The sequence below is a fragment of the Pristiophorus japonicus genome, chromosome 11, assembly GCF_044704955.1.
Source record: "Pristiophorus japonicus isolate sPriJap1 chromosome 11, sPriJap1.hap1, whole genome shotgun sequence".
NCBI classification, from domain to species: Eukaryota; Metazoa; Chordata; class Chondrichthyes; family Pristiophoridae; genus Pristiophorus; species Pristiophorus japonicus.
In genome coordinates, this window is record NC_091987.1 from 168,700,532 (window position 1) to 168,719,133 (window position 18,602).

Consider the following 18,602-nt stretch of genomic DNA (forward strand, 5'->3'; position numbering starts at 1 on the left):
GACTGTAAATGCCTGTACCTATTTTGTCATCTTTTGGAACATAATTGTTTAATTTTTTCCCTGCGTTAAAATGTATTCTTGATATATTTAAGCGAGGTAACCTGATGCAGTTTTATTAATACAGCTGAAAATGGGTTTATCACAAAAAAGAAGCGTTTTTAATAACTGAATTTAACTTGATTTTAAATAACTGAAAATGACTTAAAAATATTACACAGCATCGTTTCACTGTTGTACTCTAGTCGGTTCTCAGGGAGAGATTGGGGAGCCCTATTTGGGGCACTCACTTTTAATAGTTTGAAAAATTAGCGTCAGGCGCTAATGTTTACCAACTTTTTAAAGGTTCAGCGTTTGCACTCCAGGAAGGAAGTAGGGCACTAAATCAGGCGTTCCACATCTTCCAGGAGCACGATGGGCAGTGGGCAGGGCAGTGAGTTAGCGGTGTTGCACACTGGGCCGTGCAGCGCTGTCGCGTTGGAAGGCTCCTTCCCTCCCTTAACAGGAAGGGCCATCGCTGCAGGCTCTGTCCAGGAAAACAACTTACCCGGACCGTGACGGCAGCCGCGATCCCACGCGATCAGCCTGATGCACTGCAGCAGGGCGCCGGGCTGACTGACTGACCGCGGGCAGGAAACCAGGCAGCAAATTCGAAACAGAGATTGAATATTTTATTTTTACTGACCTGGGCCGCCTCGCCTTTAACCGTCGCCCCCAAAACGCCCGGCCGCCCGATGGACGCCTCCTGCAGCTCTCGATCTTTTCGCCCGGCGATGCTGCAGGGGGTGGAACGCAAGTTTGGGTCAAGGACGCTGACGTGTCAATGCATCTGCCGATGACGTCACGATCTCCGGACGAAGGAGATCGGGAAGCAACGCCGTAACGCTGCTGCAAACACCCTCCGAATTCTCGCCGCGCCTCGTCCCAAACACGGTTGAGCCCCATTATCAGCTCCTGAGGCACTAACAGGAAGCACAAAGAAGCCCATTTTCTCCCCCTTAGTAAATTAAAAATAATAATAATAAAGTGGGGGGAACTCGCCTGATTTGCACCTCCCATTAGTGCCTGCAGTAACGGGGCGCTGAAGGGTTACCGACCAGGCACGGCAAATTCATCAACGCCTGTGAATTTCCCTGGCGGTTTTGTGCTGGTGCTAACACTTATCGCCTCACTCTCTTGCTTGTGATGTTATCTGGTGTGCAGGGCTCTGTTTCCACCTCGGCTGTGATCCTCACCCTGTGCCCTCTCCCCATGCCCTCACCCCGTGCCATCGCCCCTCTCCCCGTGCTCTCTCCCCATGCCCTCTCCCCGTGCCCTCGCCCCTCTCCCCGTTCCCTCTCCCCGTGCCCTCTCCCCCTCCCCGTGCCCTCTGCCCGTGCCCTTACCCAATTACCTGAGGTGCTCACATTTTGCTCCTGATTTCCATTACGATGCTCAATTCTGGATGCATAGGTTGCTGCAATTTAAACCAGTGACTCAATGGCCGGACCTTTCTCGAGGGAGGCGGGTTGGGGGCAGGGGCCTGGTTTGAATGTGAGGCCTCAGATTCCTGCCCGCAGCCAGCCATATTGAGAGGTTGGCTGAAGGTGGGTGGGCCTCAGGGCTTGGTCCGGGGCAGGGGATCAGTGGGGGGAGGGGATCAGTGGGGTGGGGGGGAATAGTGGGGGGAGGGGATCAGTGGGGGAGGATCACGGGGTTGGCATGGCAATATCAGGAATTGGAAGGGGTGATCTCGGACGTCGCTGGGGAAAGTCGACCGGGGTTCGGGAGGGGATTGTAGGATCGGCAGGAGGCGGGGATTGGGAGGGGATCGGAGGATTGTCAGGAGGTGGGGATTGGGAGAGGGGGTGGTTGGGGATAGTGGGTATCGATGGGGGTGGTGGGGTGGGCAGCTGAGGATCAGCAGGAGGGTAGAGAGGATTGGGGCCGACCACTGGGGGCTTATGGTCTCATGGTGGGGATCGGAGGGTTGGAGAGGCGATCAGAGGGCTCAAGGAGGGTCTCCGATTTGGGTGGGGGTGGATATGGTCGGGACACTGGATCCAGGAGGTAGGTATAAAGCCACTTACCTCTGGGTCCAGCTCGCTGCTCCCTGGTTCACTGTAACTGCTGGGTTTCACGAATTGTGTGGAACCCGTCCACGTGCAGTTTAAATAAAATGGAGGTTATAATCGAGGCTTCTGGTCCCATTATAATATTTAAATTGTCTTTTCGCCCCTCATCCCACCCCCCCCCCCCCCCCCCCCCCACCATCCCACCTTTGTTAAAACTGGAAGTGGATGGGTTGGAGGCGGGATCAGATCGGGAATCCCATTTCTAACTATTTAATTCCCCTCATGCTCCAAACCCAATGTTTTTTTTAATCGGGGAAAATTCCGGCCATTTTCCTCTTGACCTTAAAAATATCCAGACACAGCAGAGAGGTAACCAAGCCTGTCCTGATCTTGTACTAAAGGGGTAGGAATGTAAAAATAAGCTGAAAAGTCCATACTCTCAGTGTGATATCATCTCCCCAGACTGGGCAATGACCTTTCTCTCTGCGCCTTAGCACTTGGTTCTTGGCCAAGTATTGAGCTGAAACATTTTTATTGATGAAATTGTATCTTCACAGACTGGTGTGCTGGCAGGGGTTTAGATCGAGCTGTGTGATATCACCAATAAACAGGTTAGCATATCTCCTCAGATAAAGAAACAGTCTATGCCCACGCAGGTTTGGCCTATGTAAAGTATTTGCCTTACGGGTTCTTTGCTTAAGAATTTAAAGCCACACATTTCTATTAAGAACAAGTTGGTTTATTAACAAAGGTTTAACAATCCCACTACACATTACCAGTTCATCCACTAGGCTCACAACTGCATACCTCATCGTGGATGATCGAGACCCAACTGGCTGGGGTTTTATTGAGTCTTGGGAACATTGTAATATAGAGTTCCAGCCAGTGGACTACTGTGGTAATGCAACTGCTGTAAATACAATAAAAGTCACATGATGGAGTAAAGCCATCTTGTGTATGTGTGTGTTGGGATGTCATAAAGGATATATCACAAATATCACATGACTGGCTAAGCCACTCACAATACAACAGCTTTGCAACTATTTTTGTGGAAACAAATCATCAAGTGCCCTCTGATTAAAGGGTGGGGGGAGGGGTGAGGCACACTCCAAAAACTTTTCCATGGCCCCCGAACAGCTTTACAAACCTGTGAGAATATTCACAGGTGCATAGATTACAGGCTGATAAGTGGCAAGTAACATTCGTGCCACACAAGTGCCAGGCAATGACTATCTCCAACAAGCGAGAGTCTAACCACCACCCCTTGACATTCAATGGCATTACTATCGCCGAATCCCCCACCATCAACATCCTGGGGGTTACCATTGACCAGAAACTTAACTGGACCAGCCACATAAATACTGTGGCTACAAGAGCAGGTCAGAGGCTGGGTATACTGCGGCGAGTGTCTCACCTCCTGACTCCCCAAAGCCTTTCCACCATCTACAAGGCACAAGTTAGGAGTGTGATGGAATACTTTCTACTTGCCTGGATGAGTGTAGCTCCAACATCAGTCAAGAAGTTCAACACCATCCAGGACAAAGCAGCCCGCTTGATTGGCACCCCATCCACCATCTTAAACAATCACTCTCTCCACCACCGGCTCACCGTATCCTGACTTGGAAGTATATCGCCATTCTTTCATCGTCGCTGGGTCAAAATCCTGGAATTCCCCCCCAACAGCACTGCGGGAGCACCTTCACTGCACGGACTGCAACGGTTCAAGAAGGTGGCTCACCACCACCTTCTCAAGGGGCAATTAGGGATGGGCAATAAATGCTCGCCTTGCCAATCCCTTGAATGAATAAAAAAAAAATGCCTGCATCTAATCACTCTGCTTACAGTAGATGGCTTAACACTTTCATTTAGGTACAGACAGAAAAAGTCATACAGTGCATTTCTTAGTAACATCACACAGCCCGATAGGCCAGAATCCTTGCTGTCAGCAGGAAGATGGGTCTCTAATTAACATATTGTGTTTGATTTGAAACCTACCCGTCCTGGGAAACCGGGTGAGTCGGCACGTAAAAATGAGAAGGTTACTTACGTGCTCATTCCGATTTTAATCTGTAGGGTTTTACAGACTGATGAAGTGGTCACTTAAAGCTAACGGAAGCGACATAAGTAAACATTCACTCCCTCCACCGCCGGCACACCGTAACTGCAGTATGTACCATCTACAAGATTCATTGCAGCAACTCGCCAAGGCTTCTTCGACAGCACCTCACTAACATGCAACCTCTACCACCTCGAAGGACAAGGGCAGCAGGCTCATGGGAACATCACCACCTCCACGTTCCCCTCCAAGTCACACACCATCCTGGATAAGGAGAAAGATAGAACAGGAGTAACCGTTCTAAATTGGGGAAAGGCCAATTTTACTAAGCTAAAAAGTGATTTAGCCAAAGTGGACTGGAAACAGCTATTTGAAGGTAAATCAGTGTCAGAGCTGTGGGAGTCATTCAAGAGGGAGGTACATGGAGTTCCACAAAGAAAAAGGATAGAACTGCCAAATGTAGAGCCACCTGGATGACAAGGTGCACACAGGGTAAGAGAAGGGAAAAAAAAGGAAGCTTATATCAGATACTGAGAGCTCAATATTGCAGAAAGCCTGGAAGATTACAGAAGGTGCAGGGGTAAAATTAAGAAAGAAATTAGGAAAGCAGAGAGGGCATGAAAAAATACTGGCAAGTAGAATCAAAGAAAACCCAAAGATGTTTTATAATTACACAAGAGGATAACTAAGGAAGGGGAGTAGGACCAATTAGGGAGCAAAATGGTGATCTATGTGTGGAGGCGGAGGATGTGGGTAAGTTACTAAATGAATACTTTGCAACTGTCTTCACAAAAGAGGGGGAAGATGCCGACGTTGAAATTCAGGAGGAAGAGAGTAAAATATTGGATGAGATAAACTTCGTAAGATATATTAATGGGTTTAGCATCTTTGAAAGTAGATAAATCGGCAGGCCTGGATGAAATATATCCGAGGCTATTAAAAGAAGCAAGGGAGGATATTGTGGAGGCTCTGACCATCATTTTCCAATCATCCCTGGCTACAGGAGTGGTGCCAGAGGATTAGAGAACTGCTAATGTTGTACCATTGTTTAAAAAGGGAGGAAGGGATAAACCAAACAATTATAGGCCGGTTAGTTTAACCTCGGTAGTGGGCAAATTACTGGAATCAATTCTGAGGGACAGGATAAACCTTCATTTCGAAAGACACGGATTAATCAGGGACAATCAGCATGGATTTGCTAAGGGAAGGTCGTGTCTGACTAACTTGATTGAGTTTTTGAGGAAGTAACAAGGAGGGTAGTGCATTTGATGCCGTTCATGGATTTTAGCAAGGCTTTTGACAAGGTCCCACATGGCAGGCTGATCAAAAAAGTAAAAGCCCATGGGGTTTAAAGGAGAGTGGCATATTGGATCCAAAATTGGCTCAGTGACAGGAAGCAAAGGGTAATGGTTGATGGATGTTTTTGTGACTGGAAGGATGCTTCCAGTGGGGTTCTGCAGGGCTCAGTACTGGGTCCCTTGCTTTTTGTAGTACATATCAATGATTTAGACTTCAATATAGGGGGCATGATAAAGAAATATGTAGATGATACCAAATTGGCTGTGTGGTTGACAGTGAGTAGAAAAGCTTTAGACTGCAGGAAGATATCGATGGACTGGTCAGTTCGACAGAAAAGTGGAAAATGGAATTTAATCCGGAAAAGTGTGAGGTAATGCATTTGGGGAGAGGCAACAAGGCAAGGAAAATGCACAATAAATGGGAGGATACGGAGAGGTGTGCAGGAACAGAGTGACCTTGGAGTGTATGTCCACAGATCCTTAAAGGTAGCAGGACAGGTCGATAAATTAGTTAAAAATGCTTTCCTTTATTAGCTGAGGCACAAAATATAAAAGCAGGGAAGTTGCACTGTATACAACACTAGTTCGGCCACAGCTAGAGTACTGTGTGCTGTTCTGGTCACCACATTACAGGAAAGATGTGATTGCACGAGAGAGGGTACAGATAAGATTTACGAGGGTGTTGCCTGCACTGGAAAATTTTAACTATGAGAAAAGATTGGATAGGCTGGGGTTGTTTTCTCTGGAACAGGGGAGGCTGAGGGGAGATTTAATTGAGGTGTGTAAAATTATGTGGAGCTTGGATTGAGTGGATAGGAAGGACTTGTTTCCCTTAGCTGAGGGGTCAATAACCAGGGAGCATAGATTTAAAGTAGTTGGTAGAAGGATGAGAGGGGAGATGAAGAAAAAAAATTCACCCAGAGGGTGGTGGGGGTCTGGAACTTACTGCCTGAAAGAGTGGTAGAGGCAGACACCCACCCTCATCACATTTAAAAAGTACTTGGATGTGCACTTGAAGTGCCGTAACCTACAGGGCTACGGACCGAGAGCTGGAAAGTGGGATTAGGCTGGGTAGCTCTTTTTTGACCTACACGGACACGATGGGCTGAATGGCCTCCTTCTGTGCCGTAAATTTCTATGATTCTATGATTCTATGACTTGGAAATATATCGCCGCTCCTTCATCATCGCTGAGTCAAAATCCTGGAACTCCCTCTCTAACAGCACTGTGGGAGCACCTTCACCACACGGACTGCAGTGGTTCAAGAAGGTGGCTCACCACCACCTTCTCAAGGGGCAATTAGGGATGGGCAATAAATGCTGGCCTTGCCAGCGACGCCCACATCCCGAGAATAAATGAAAAGAAAATGTTTTTATGCAAATCTTATTGGTTTAGCAGGGCCAGGGTGAAGGTTTAACCTTCCCCTCCAGGCTGGTCTACAGCTGGTCTGAAGGGAGAAGAAGCCTTTCATCTCAGTCCGGGCCCCACACAGAAAGCTGCAGCCTCCTAGCCTCCATCCCCTTCTGTCTTATGACATCCTTCCCGAAACACCTTCCCACCCACTTATCCGCTCGCCAGCAGCTGGCCCTCAGTTCTCGAGTTTCACCGGCCAGTTGCCGCTGTTCCGGGCAGGAAGTGAAACGGTGGTATCTAAATAAGTCCCGGTCGTTCAAATCGAGCAGGGTAAGACAGAAATTTAAAAAGCAAGCAAGCAAGAAAGCAAGAAGGAAGGAAGGAAGGAAGAAAGAAAGTAAGAAAGACTTGCATTTATATAGCATCTTTTACCATCTCATGGCAGCCCAAATCTCTTTACAAACAATGAGATATTTTTGATGTGCAGTCACTGTTGTAAAGTAGGAAACATGGCAATTTGCGCACAGCAAGCTTCCACTAACAGCAATGAAATAAATGACCAGACCATCTATTTTAGGTGTTCGTAGAGGGTTAAATATTGGCCAGGACCCTGGGAGAACTCCCCTGCTCTTCGAATAGTGCTGTAGGATCTTGTACACCCACAGGCCAGGAACACTTATTGTCAGAGCCATCCTGTGGCAGGTCAGACTAAGTCACTGTGACTAGGATTCGCTGAATGCCTTCTGTGATACAATGGTCCTACTGCTTGTGGGACAGGGGGGGCAGGAGTGTTCCCTCTGGGCCCAAGAAGCTAACCTTGTAAATCCCCACCCGAGGTCTGTCTGCTCCCTACCTCCCCCCCACACCCCACCCGACCACCATCTATCCCCCGACAACTATCTGCCCACGCTGAATGATCGGAGCCCCCCCCTCCCCGATCCTCCACACCCCCCACTTCCCGCACAATCTCTCCCAACGCCCCCACTCGACTCCTCACAGCGATCCCTCGATCCCTGCTGCTCCTCTATGGCCTTGTGCTGCAGGCTTTGCCATGCAACAGGCAGCCAGCCTACAAATCAGGCTCACTGTTGGCCGGGAAACCTACAGTTTCTGCAGTTAAAAACTGGAGGATATTCTGGGAATCCATAGTTCCGGGTTTTCCGTCCATAACTTCACTCTCGCAGATAATATCGGGGTCGATACCTCTGTAAACTATCCATGTGCCCCCATTCAGGTCTGTTTATCTTTCAGATGACGAACTGAAAACTCCCTAGAGATTGCTATCACCGGAACATGAATTTGAATGACACCTACCAGGTGACTCATGAAGATGAGAAACACACTAGGGGACCCAAGCATTGTTGTTTAAAAGAAGATGTGCATTCAATTAGCATAACCCAAACTTTTCATCTCTGTAAGGACTCACCCAAGCAATTCACCAGATTTGTTGCCAAGAGCCAGGAAAGCAAACCCTACCTAAGACTAGAAATATCTTGGTAGAGTAAATCCCATGGTTCCGAACACCCAGCGGGCAGGCCGTGCTTGAAGGGGTCATGGGTCAGTGCTGGTACTAGGATGCTATAATCCAGACTGCCCAACATACACACAGTCTCAGCATTAAGGATTCTCAGGCCAGGCATAGCAAAGCCAATAACAGAATAAAACTTCCCGTGCTTCACCTCAATCTCTGGAAAGTGCTCACTATTGCACAAGCTAACTTCCCCACTGACTCTAGGGAATCCCTCCTCAATGTGGAGAAAAAGCATTCGGGAAGGCGCCAAACACTTCGAGTCTCTGCCGGGAGCACGCGGAAGCCAAGTACAAACAGCGGAAGGAGCGCACGACAAATCAAGCACCCCACCCACCCGTCCCTCCAACCACCGTCTGCCCCACCTGTGACAGAGACTGTAGGTCCCGCATTGGACTCGTCAGTCACCTTAGAACTCATGTCAGTGTGGAAGCAAGTCATCTTCGACTCCGGGGGACTGTCTAAAAAAAAAGAAAGCACAAGGTTGCGCTATGTTTGACTTCCTGTACCAGCTTCCGCAAGAAAAGTCACCAAGTACGGCTTTCGGAATCATGAAAGGCATGTGACTACCGAAAGCACGAAGGTTCTTAATGGCGTTAGTCAAAGTCGAGACTGAGAGAGTCATCTGGGACTGAAAGATTGGAGCATGCTCTTGAAGTCCCGCTGCTCTTATAGCCAGGCGAGCTGCCGATTGCCAATCTTCAGAGGCACAAGATTTGCTCAGTAAATCAATGACAATCAAATATGTTCCAAGATCAGATAAAGAGGAAGGAACTGTACTGTGTAATTATTTAGGTCACAGTTAAGCAATCATAAAGATATTTAGAGAGCAACTTTGGTAAATACATCCATTCCACTGCACAGGATAAATGTGCAGTTTACAGGGCATTGGGGCGATGAAGCCTGGAGTGGCAGGTAAGTTCTCAGGTGGCTGAGGGCCCAAACAAAGAGGTAGACTTTGAGCAAAAGCAAATCTGAAATGAAAACAGAAAATGCTGGAAGCACTCAACAGGTCGGGCAGCATCTGTGTCGAGAGAAACAGAGTTCGGTTTCAGGTCGGTGATCCTTTGTGACCTGAAATGTTATCTCTGTTTCAGTCCACAGATGCTGCCTGACCTGCTGTGTGTTTCCATCAGGTTCTGTTTTTATTACATGTAGATTTTGAAGAAGCTTTATGTTATGTATTGATGCTTGGGGTCACTAGACACCAGGGGGCACCACTGTCCGAGGTCATCGGGCTGTACGCGTGTGTGCGCGGGCCCTGGTATATAAGAGCGAGTATCATGTCATGTGCGCACTTTGGGCATGAATAAAGTTGAACCAGATTTGCACCTGAATGAACTCACAGTGACAAGTCTTTCGAGTCATTATATACATTATATTTGGCGACGAGGTAACTTAAGAATGTTTGCATGCACAATGGGCACCATTGGAATTCTGGAGAGAATCGTGGATGGTGAGGATTGGGCGGATTTTATCGAACGCCTGGATCAGTATTTCGTGGCCAACAAAATGGAGGAAGCTGGTGACGCAGTTAGGCGCAGGGCGGTGTTCCTCACCGTTTGTGTTCCAAAAATTTATGGCCTCATAAAGAATCTTCTCTCGCCTGCACATCCAATGGACAAAGACTACGGAGATTTGTGTGCTCTGGTGCGTGAACATCTCAAGCCAAAAGAGCGGATCATCATCTCACACTATCGCTTCTACATGTTTGTGCTGAAGGCCAGGATGTGTCGGGATTTGTCGCCGATCTAAGACGTCCGGCTGAGCCGTGTAAGTTCGGAAACGTGTTGGAAGACATGCTGCGAGATTTCTTCTTTATAGGCATCAACCACGAGGTGATCCTCCAGAAGTTATTGGCTGCGGAGACGCTGGATTTGAGCGAGGCCATCGCGACTGCCCAGGCATGCATGGCGATGATGATAATTTAAGGCAGATATCATCGAAGAGTCGGAAATCCACGGCAAGTAGTGTAAAAAAGATTGTGTCATCGTCTGGCAGAGCTGCTTATGGCAGGGCCTACTCGACTGCTTATGTGAAACCTGTAGCTACTCAAAGACCACCAACTGGTACGAATCCAATTTCACCCTGTTGGCATGTGGGGGCAATCATCGGCCTCACCAGTGTCAGTTTAAATAGTACATCTATGAAGGCTGTTCAAAAGTGGAGCATCTTCAGCAAATGGGCCCACAACTGAGCAAGCGTGCTGCTGCTCATCACATTGATGATGATGACCAGTCCAGTGCTGGCCCGGATATGCAACCCAAGATACCCGAGGAGGAAGTGTATTCGTTCCTGACAAAGAGCCAACCGATAATGGTTAATGTGAAGCTGAATGATGTGCCTGTATCAATGGAATTGGACACGGGTGAGAATCAGTCGATAATGAGCCAAAGGACATTCGACAGGCTGTGGGACACTGAGGCTGTGAAGCCTAGGCTGAGTCCAGTCACTGCCAAGTTGCATACTTACACGAAGGAACTCATACTGGTGAATGGCAGTGCAGTCGTCAAGGTATTGTGTGATGGTGTGGTTCACGGTTTACCATTATGGATTGTCCCAGGCATGGTCCAATGCTGTTTGGCAGGAATTGGCTCGAGAAAATCAAGTTGAACTGGAATTATATCAAAGCGTTGTTCTTGGTGGATGACACTTTGTGTGCTCAAGTGCTGAAGAAGTTTCCTTCTTTGATTGAACCCAGCATTGGCAATTTTACTGGAGCCAAGGTGCAGATTCACCTGGATTCTGATGCAAGACCTGTCCATCATAAAGTTCGGTCTGTTCCGTACATGATGAAGGTCGAAATTGTGCTTGACAGACTCCAACATGAAGGGGTCATATCATCGGTCGAATTTAATGAATGGGCCAGTCCTATCGTTCCTGTGTTAAAGAGTGATGGCACTATCAGGATCTGTGGAGACTACAAGGTTACGATTAACCGTTTTTCGAAACAGGGTCAGTATCCGCTACCGAAGACTGATGACCTGTTCGCCATGCTAGCTGGTGGAAAGTCGATCACTAAACTAGATCTGACGTCAACCTATAATGACACAGGAGCTTGTTGACACTTCGAAGAAACTCATTTGCATCAACACCCATAAAGGACTGTTTGTCTACAACAAGTGTTCTTTTGGAATCCGTTCGGTTGCAGCCATATTTCAGAGGAACATGGAGATTCTACTGAAGTCCGCTCCTAGAACCGTCATGTTCCAAGATGACATTCTGGCCACAGGTCACGACACTGCTGAATAACTGAGCAATCTTGAAGAAGTCCTACATCGTCTGGACAAAGTGGGACTCAGGCTGAAATGTTCGAAGTGTGTCTTCATGGCACCTGAAGTTGAATTCCTGGGGCGGAAGATTGCTGCTGATCACATCAGGCCTACTGATTTGAAAACCAAGACCATCAAAAATGCACCCAGACCTCAGAATGTGACGGAGCTGCATTCATTCCTTCGGCTACTCAACTACTTTGGTAATTTCTTACCCAGATTGAGCACTTTATTAGAGCCACTGCACATGCTGTTCAGAAAAGGTGACAACTGGGTCTGGGGTGTATCTCAAGATAGAGCTTTTGAGAAACAAAAGCTCTGTTCGAACAAGCTACTTATTCACTGTTGTAATGTCTGTAAGCTTGTAATGTTTATAGCGCCACACTGTGGATGTGGACGTATTGTATACTGCAAATGCAGGGTTAATAATAAACAGAACCGGCAGATTTCCGGAGACTTCCGAGAGAGCTGCCTGCCATGTTAGGAAGCTGTGTGTGCTGTGCTCTGTGAATATATCACATTTGGCGATGGAAGATGGGATTTTTCGGATGATTTAAAGCTTGACTTTTGTTGGTGAAGGATTCAGCCAGCCGACAGAGAGACTTTGGAAGTTTCTGTCATTGGAATAAAGCTACAAAATCCGAGGAAGCATACAGCACATGGTGTGAACAGCTAGAGATTAAAATGGCAGGTGTATTGGGACATTTGGGAGAATATAGACACGACCGGGAACGTTTTAAAGCATATGTGGATCGGCTAGAAATGTATTTCATTGTAAATAACATAATTGAAGTTCCAGACAATGCAGTCCAGAACCGGGCTGTGTTGGAACGTAAGAAAGCGATTTTCTTATTGGAGGCGGGTCCGACATTATACGAAACCCTTGTAAATCTGCTTGTGCCTGACGAGCCAAAGGACACAACGCTTAAAGAGATTTTAACAAAGCTGGAGCAGCACTATAACCCCAAACCATTAGAAATTGCTGAAAGCTATCGTTTCAGGATTCAGAATCAAAAGACAAATGAAGGTATCAGTGATTACATCGTGGCAATAAAAAAGGAATTGATGCACTGTAATTTTGGAAACTTTCAAAACCGAGCATTACGGGATCGTTTTGTTTGTGGGGTGAAAAATGATGGGATCAAAAGGAAGTTATTAACGACGGATGACTTGACTTTTGAGATTGCTTGTCAGACAGCGAGGTCGATGGGCATGGCCGAACAATATTCCCGAGAACTAAATAATGATTACGGTCGTCAGTCAACCGAGGTAAATCACCTGCAGTTTCAAAATAAAAGATGATGGGGGCTCAAAGTCTCAGAAACTGGAAATTCGAACAGAGCGTCGAAGTCGTGCTCTAGGTGCCTGGGACAACACGTTGCTCAAAGTTGTCCATACGTGAAGGCAGAATGTTTCTTCTGCAGAAAGACTGGGCATCTTGCGAAGACATGCCGACTGAAGGGTAAACCAGCTTTTAAAGCTATGAGTCCAGCATTCAAAGCTATGATTAGAAATCGCAAGAGACTATATAGCATGGAAGAACAACAACAGGATGAGAAGATGTTAGAGTTACACGTCATCAGGAGCACGAGATTAACGGACAGCGATTCGGAAAGCATCAAAATCCACATAGATATTGCGGGATTCAAGATACCAATGGAAATTGACACGGGTGCATCCATGAGTGTAGTACCGGGGTCACTATACCGCGACAAATTGCGTGATTTTCAACTGGAGAAATCCAAGATAGAGCTGCGAGGCTACTCGGGAGAGAAAATTCCTGTGATAGGTTGTATCACCGTACTGGTGAAATATAAAGATCAATTTCAGAACCTGCCTCTAATAGTAGTGAAAAGAGACAAGCTGGCCTTACTACGAAGAAATTGATTGAGCTCACTGAAGCTGGATTGGAGTAAGATTTTCTGTGTGGAAGCGAGATTTTCATCAATGGATGAGGTTATCAAGAAGTATCCGAAGGTGTTCTGTAAAACGGGCAGTCCGATCCAAGGCTTCAAGGCGAGTGTCAGGGTACAGAAGGATGCTAGATCGATTTACTACAAGCCACGTTCCGTACCATATACACTCAAGGAGAAAGTTGAGCACGAACTCAAAAGATTAGAGACTGAGAATATTATTTGTAAGATAGATCGATGTAATTGGGCTACACCCATTGTTGTTGTACCTAAGTCCGATGGTAAGGTAAGATTGTGTGGTGGTTATAAAGTAACCGTAAACCATGTTCTAGAGGGTAATATCCCCAATACATTGCCGAATATAGAAAATTTGTTCACAACACTGACAGGTGGTCAGATCTTCTCAAAACTGGATCTTACGAATGCCTACTTACAGCTTGAACTTGATGAGGAGTCCAAGTCATGTTTGACTATAAATACTCATCTAGGCCTATATTAATTTAATAGGCTACCGTTTGAAGTGTCTTCCGCCCCGGCCATATTCCAAGGGGTGATGAACCAGATTTTGCAAGGTATTGAAGGGGTAGTATGTTATTTGGATGACATACTAATTTCAACACCAGATAGGCAAATTCATAAAAACATATTGAATGAAGTCCTCAAACAGCTAGAGAAGCACAGAGTACGAGTGTCTGCTCGTAAGTGTGAGTTATTTAAAAACTCAGTGGAGTACTTAGCGTACAGAGTAGACAAAGATGGTTTACATCAACTATGGAAAAATTGGATGCAATTAGAAATGCACCCACTCCCAGGAATGTCACTGAACTTCGTTCATTCTTGGGTCTTTTGAACTATTATGGGAAGTTCCTACCAAATTTGGCTACAGTATTACATCCACTGAATGAACTTTTGAAAAAACAGGTCCATTAGAAGTGGTCAAAAGAATGCGATACAGCATTCAAGGAGTATAAAAGCAAATTGGTAGAGAGCAGCATGTTAGTTCACTATGACATATCTAAGGAGATTAAGCTAGCATGTGATGCCTCTCCATATGGAGTTGGAGCAGTGACCTCTCATGTATTAAGTAGTAGGGAGGAGAGACCAATTGCTTTTGCTTCACGCACTCTCAGTGCCAGTGAGAGTAATTATGCGCAAATTGAAAGGGAAGCTTTGGCATTAATTTTGGGGGTCAAGAAGTTTCACAAATACTTGTATGGTCAGAGGTTTACCATCGTTACAGACCGTAAGCCCCTATCAGAAATCCACCATCCAAAGTCCCCAGTTCCAACATTAGCTGCAGCCTGAATGCAGAGATGGGCTTTGATTTTGTCAGCATATACATATGATATTAAATACAGACAATCAGCTGATCACAGTAATGCTGATGCAATGTCTAGATTGCCTTCCCCATCACAAGTTACACCCGATAGGGAAGAAGTGTTTTATTTTTCTTACATTGATGAACTGCCAGTCACAGCTGAAGAGGTTGGTAGAGCAACCAAACGTGACCCAGTGATGTCAAAGGTGTATGAGTATATTGCAAATGAATGGCCAAACCAGGTAACAGACAAAGATACACATCCATTCTTCATTCGTAGAAATGAATTATCAGTCGATAAAGATTGTATCATGTGGGGTGCAAGAGTGGTTATGCCAAATAAATTCAGGTCCAAATTATTCGGAAACCTCCATGACCAGCACCTGGGAATGTACTTGACCAAGAGTTTTGCACGCAGTTATTTATGGTGGCCAGGTCTTGATAAAGAGATAGAGTACATCGTGAGTCAGTGTACGACATGTCAATCGGTAAGCAAGCAACCACCACCAGTACCATTACAACCATGGAAATGGCCTTCCAGGGTGTGGCAAAGACTACATATTGATTTTGCTGAGTTAGAAGGACAACAATTGTTCATTGTGATTGATAGCCATTTGAAGTGGGTTGAGGTGTTTCCAATGTGGAAAATAACAATATTGGACATTTTACGAAAATTAAATTTTCATTTTTTCATTTGGCCTCCCTGAAGAAATTGTTTTGGATAATGGACCACAATTTCGTTCAGAAGAATTTGCTCAATTCACGAGCAAAAATGGTGTGAAACATACCAAGGTTCCACCATACCATCCTGCTTCGAATGGTGCAGCAGAGTGCACTGGACAAATTGTAAAACATGCCCTCATAAAACAAAGGTTAGATCCAAAGCCAAGGAAACGACAGTTGACATTGGATCACAAATTGGCTAATTTTTTGATTGCATATCGAAATACTCCTCATACAACTGCTGGTATAACACCAGCAGAGTTGTTTCTCAAATGACAGCCATGAACCAGATTCTCGTTGTTAAACCCAAATTTGGCACAGTCCATAGAAAAGACACAATTAAGACAGAAAGAGAATCATGTTAAAGGTAGAATAAAAGAGAGAAGTGTGAAATTAAACCAGAAGGTGAGAGTGAAGAACCATCACCATAAATGGTTAAAGTGTTTACCAGGAAGAGTGGTGAAGAAATGTGGTTCTTGCACATATTTGATAAAGATGTTTGATAATGGACAGGTTAGGTTTGTTCATATTGATCATATTTTACCTACAGACATGGAAGGAGTTGAAGGTGGGAATGATTCAATTATTTCTGACACATCAGATAGTTTTGATACACCAGTAGCAAATCCTAAATCCAATGTACTGGAAACAAATACAGGAGAGAGTCAGAATGAAAGTCTGAGTCCGAGTCATGAAAACAAAGAGCCTGAATTTAGAGTGAGTTCAAATGAAAATCAAGGAAATTCCGTGGAGGAAAACGTTTCTCAGGATGAGCCTCAAATGAGTGTGAAATCAAAACCAGGTTTGGAAGGTTCTGTTTGAAGCGAAGGTATCCTCTTTGAAACAGAAAACAAGTGGTAAAGTTAAATTTGTAAATATAAAAAAAAAAAGATTATATCCTGTGTTATGTATAAACATGAAAGTTATGATGTTTGTTATGATGGCTTCTTCATTAAGGAGGGAGAAGTGTAATGTCTGTAAGCTTGTAATGTTTGTAGCTCCACACTGTGGATGTGGACGTATTGTGTACTGCAAGTGCAGGGTTAATAATAAACAGCACCGGCAGATTTCCGGAGACTTCCGAGAGAGCTGCCTGCCATGTTCGGAAGCTGTGTGTGCTGTGTTCTGTGAATATATCACAACTGTGATCCATGTAAGTGTCTTGTATTGGCCTGTGTGCTTCATCATATGGGGTTGGCTGTGTATTCTAACAAGCAAATGAGTCTGGTAAGCTACAACCTGTTGCGTATGCCGTGAAAAGTTTGTCAAAGGTGGTAAGAGCTTATAGCATGGTAGAAAAAGAAGCTTTGGCCTGTGTGTATGTGGTCAAAAAGATGCATCAGGACCTGTTTGGTCTTCTCGAACTCGAAACGGATCAGAAGCCACTCATTTCATTGTTTTCTGAAAACAAAGGTATTAATACCAATGCATCGTCCCGTATCCAGAGGTGGGCGTTGACATTGTCTGCCTATGATTATGTTATTCATCATAGACCTGGTACTGAGAATTGTGCTGATGCACTGAGTCGTCTGCCGTTCCCACACCTGAAGTGGAGAGGCCTCAACCTGCAGATCTACTGTTATTAATGGATGCTTTTGAGAGTGACGTAACTCCTGTCACTGCTCAACAAGTGAGGATCTGCACACTATTTTATCGGTTGTGAAACATTGTGTCCTCAGTGGTGATTGGTCTGCAATACCTATGGAAATGTGTGATGAGACCAAACCTTACAACCGTCGCAAAGATGAACTGTCCATTCAGTCAGATTGTTTACTGTGGGGCAATCGTGTTGTGATGCCTAAGAAAGGCAGAGAGAAATTTGTACATGAACTACATAGCACTCATCCTGATATCGTCATGATGAAAGCCATTGCCAGGGCACATGTTTGGTGGCCTGGAATTAACCCTGATCTGGAATCATGTGCGCATCAGTGCAATACTTGCATGCAGCTAAGTAAAGTACCAGTGGAATCTCTGCTGAGTCTTTGGTCGTGGCCATCCAAACCATTTTCGAGGATACAAATTGATTTTGTGGGCCCTTTCAAGGGAAAGATGTTTTTTGTTGTGGTGGATGCATATTCAAAGTGGATAGAGTGCATTATTATGTCATCCAGTATGTCCACAGCTACTATAGTGAGCCTTTGTGTCATGTTTGCTACTCATGGTCTGCCTGACATTGTTGTGAGCGATAACAGATCTTGCTTCACAAGTCTTGAGTTTCAGGAGTTCATGAAACTCAATGGTATCAGACATGTAAGTTCTGCTCCATTCAAATCTGCATCTAATGGTCAAGCAGAGCGTGCGGTTCAAATGATCAAGCAAAGCATGAAACGTATGACTCAGGGTTCACTACAGACTCGTTTGTCATGTATATTGCTCAGTTACAGTACAAGACCCCACATGCTTACCGGGGTCTCCCCTGCTGAACTACTGATGAAGAGAAGTCTCAAGACCAAGCTTTCTCTTGATTTGAAAGATCATGTTGAAAACAGTCATCTAAATCAGCAATGGTATCATGACTGTGCTGCTGTGTCACATGACATCTCTGTCAACGATCCGGTTTATGTACTGAACTATGGTCAAGGTCCAAAGTGGATCGCCGGTAATTTTACAGCCAAGGAGGGTAGCAGAGTGTTTACTGTTGGGCTCAAGAATGGGCAAACATGCAGGAAACATGTTGATCAGATAAAACTGTGGCACACAGATGAACTGGAACCGGTTGAGCAAGATGCAGTCAGTGACCAAACAACCAATGTTCATACATCCATCAGAAGACTCTGCTGTCATTACTGAATCTGGACTTTCATTCTCTGATAAGGTCATTACCACTCCCATTAGATCGGTTACTCAGCCTCCGGTCATAGCTGACTCAGAACGCTCACCCAGAACTGGAGTTGAACTGAGACGATCAACTCGTGAGCGGAAAGTCCCAGACCGTCTTAATTTGTAAAGAGACTGATACAAAGGGGGGGCCACTGTCGGAGGTCATTGGGCTGTAAGCACGTGTGCGCGGGCCCTGGTATATAAGAGCGAGTACCATGTCATGTGCGCACTTTGGGCGCATATAAAGTTGAACCAGGTTTGCACCTG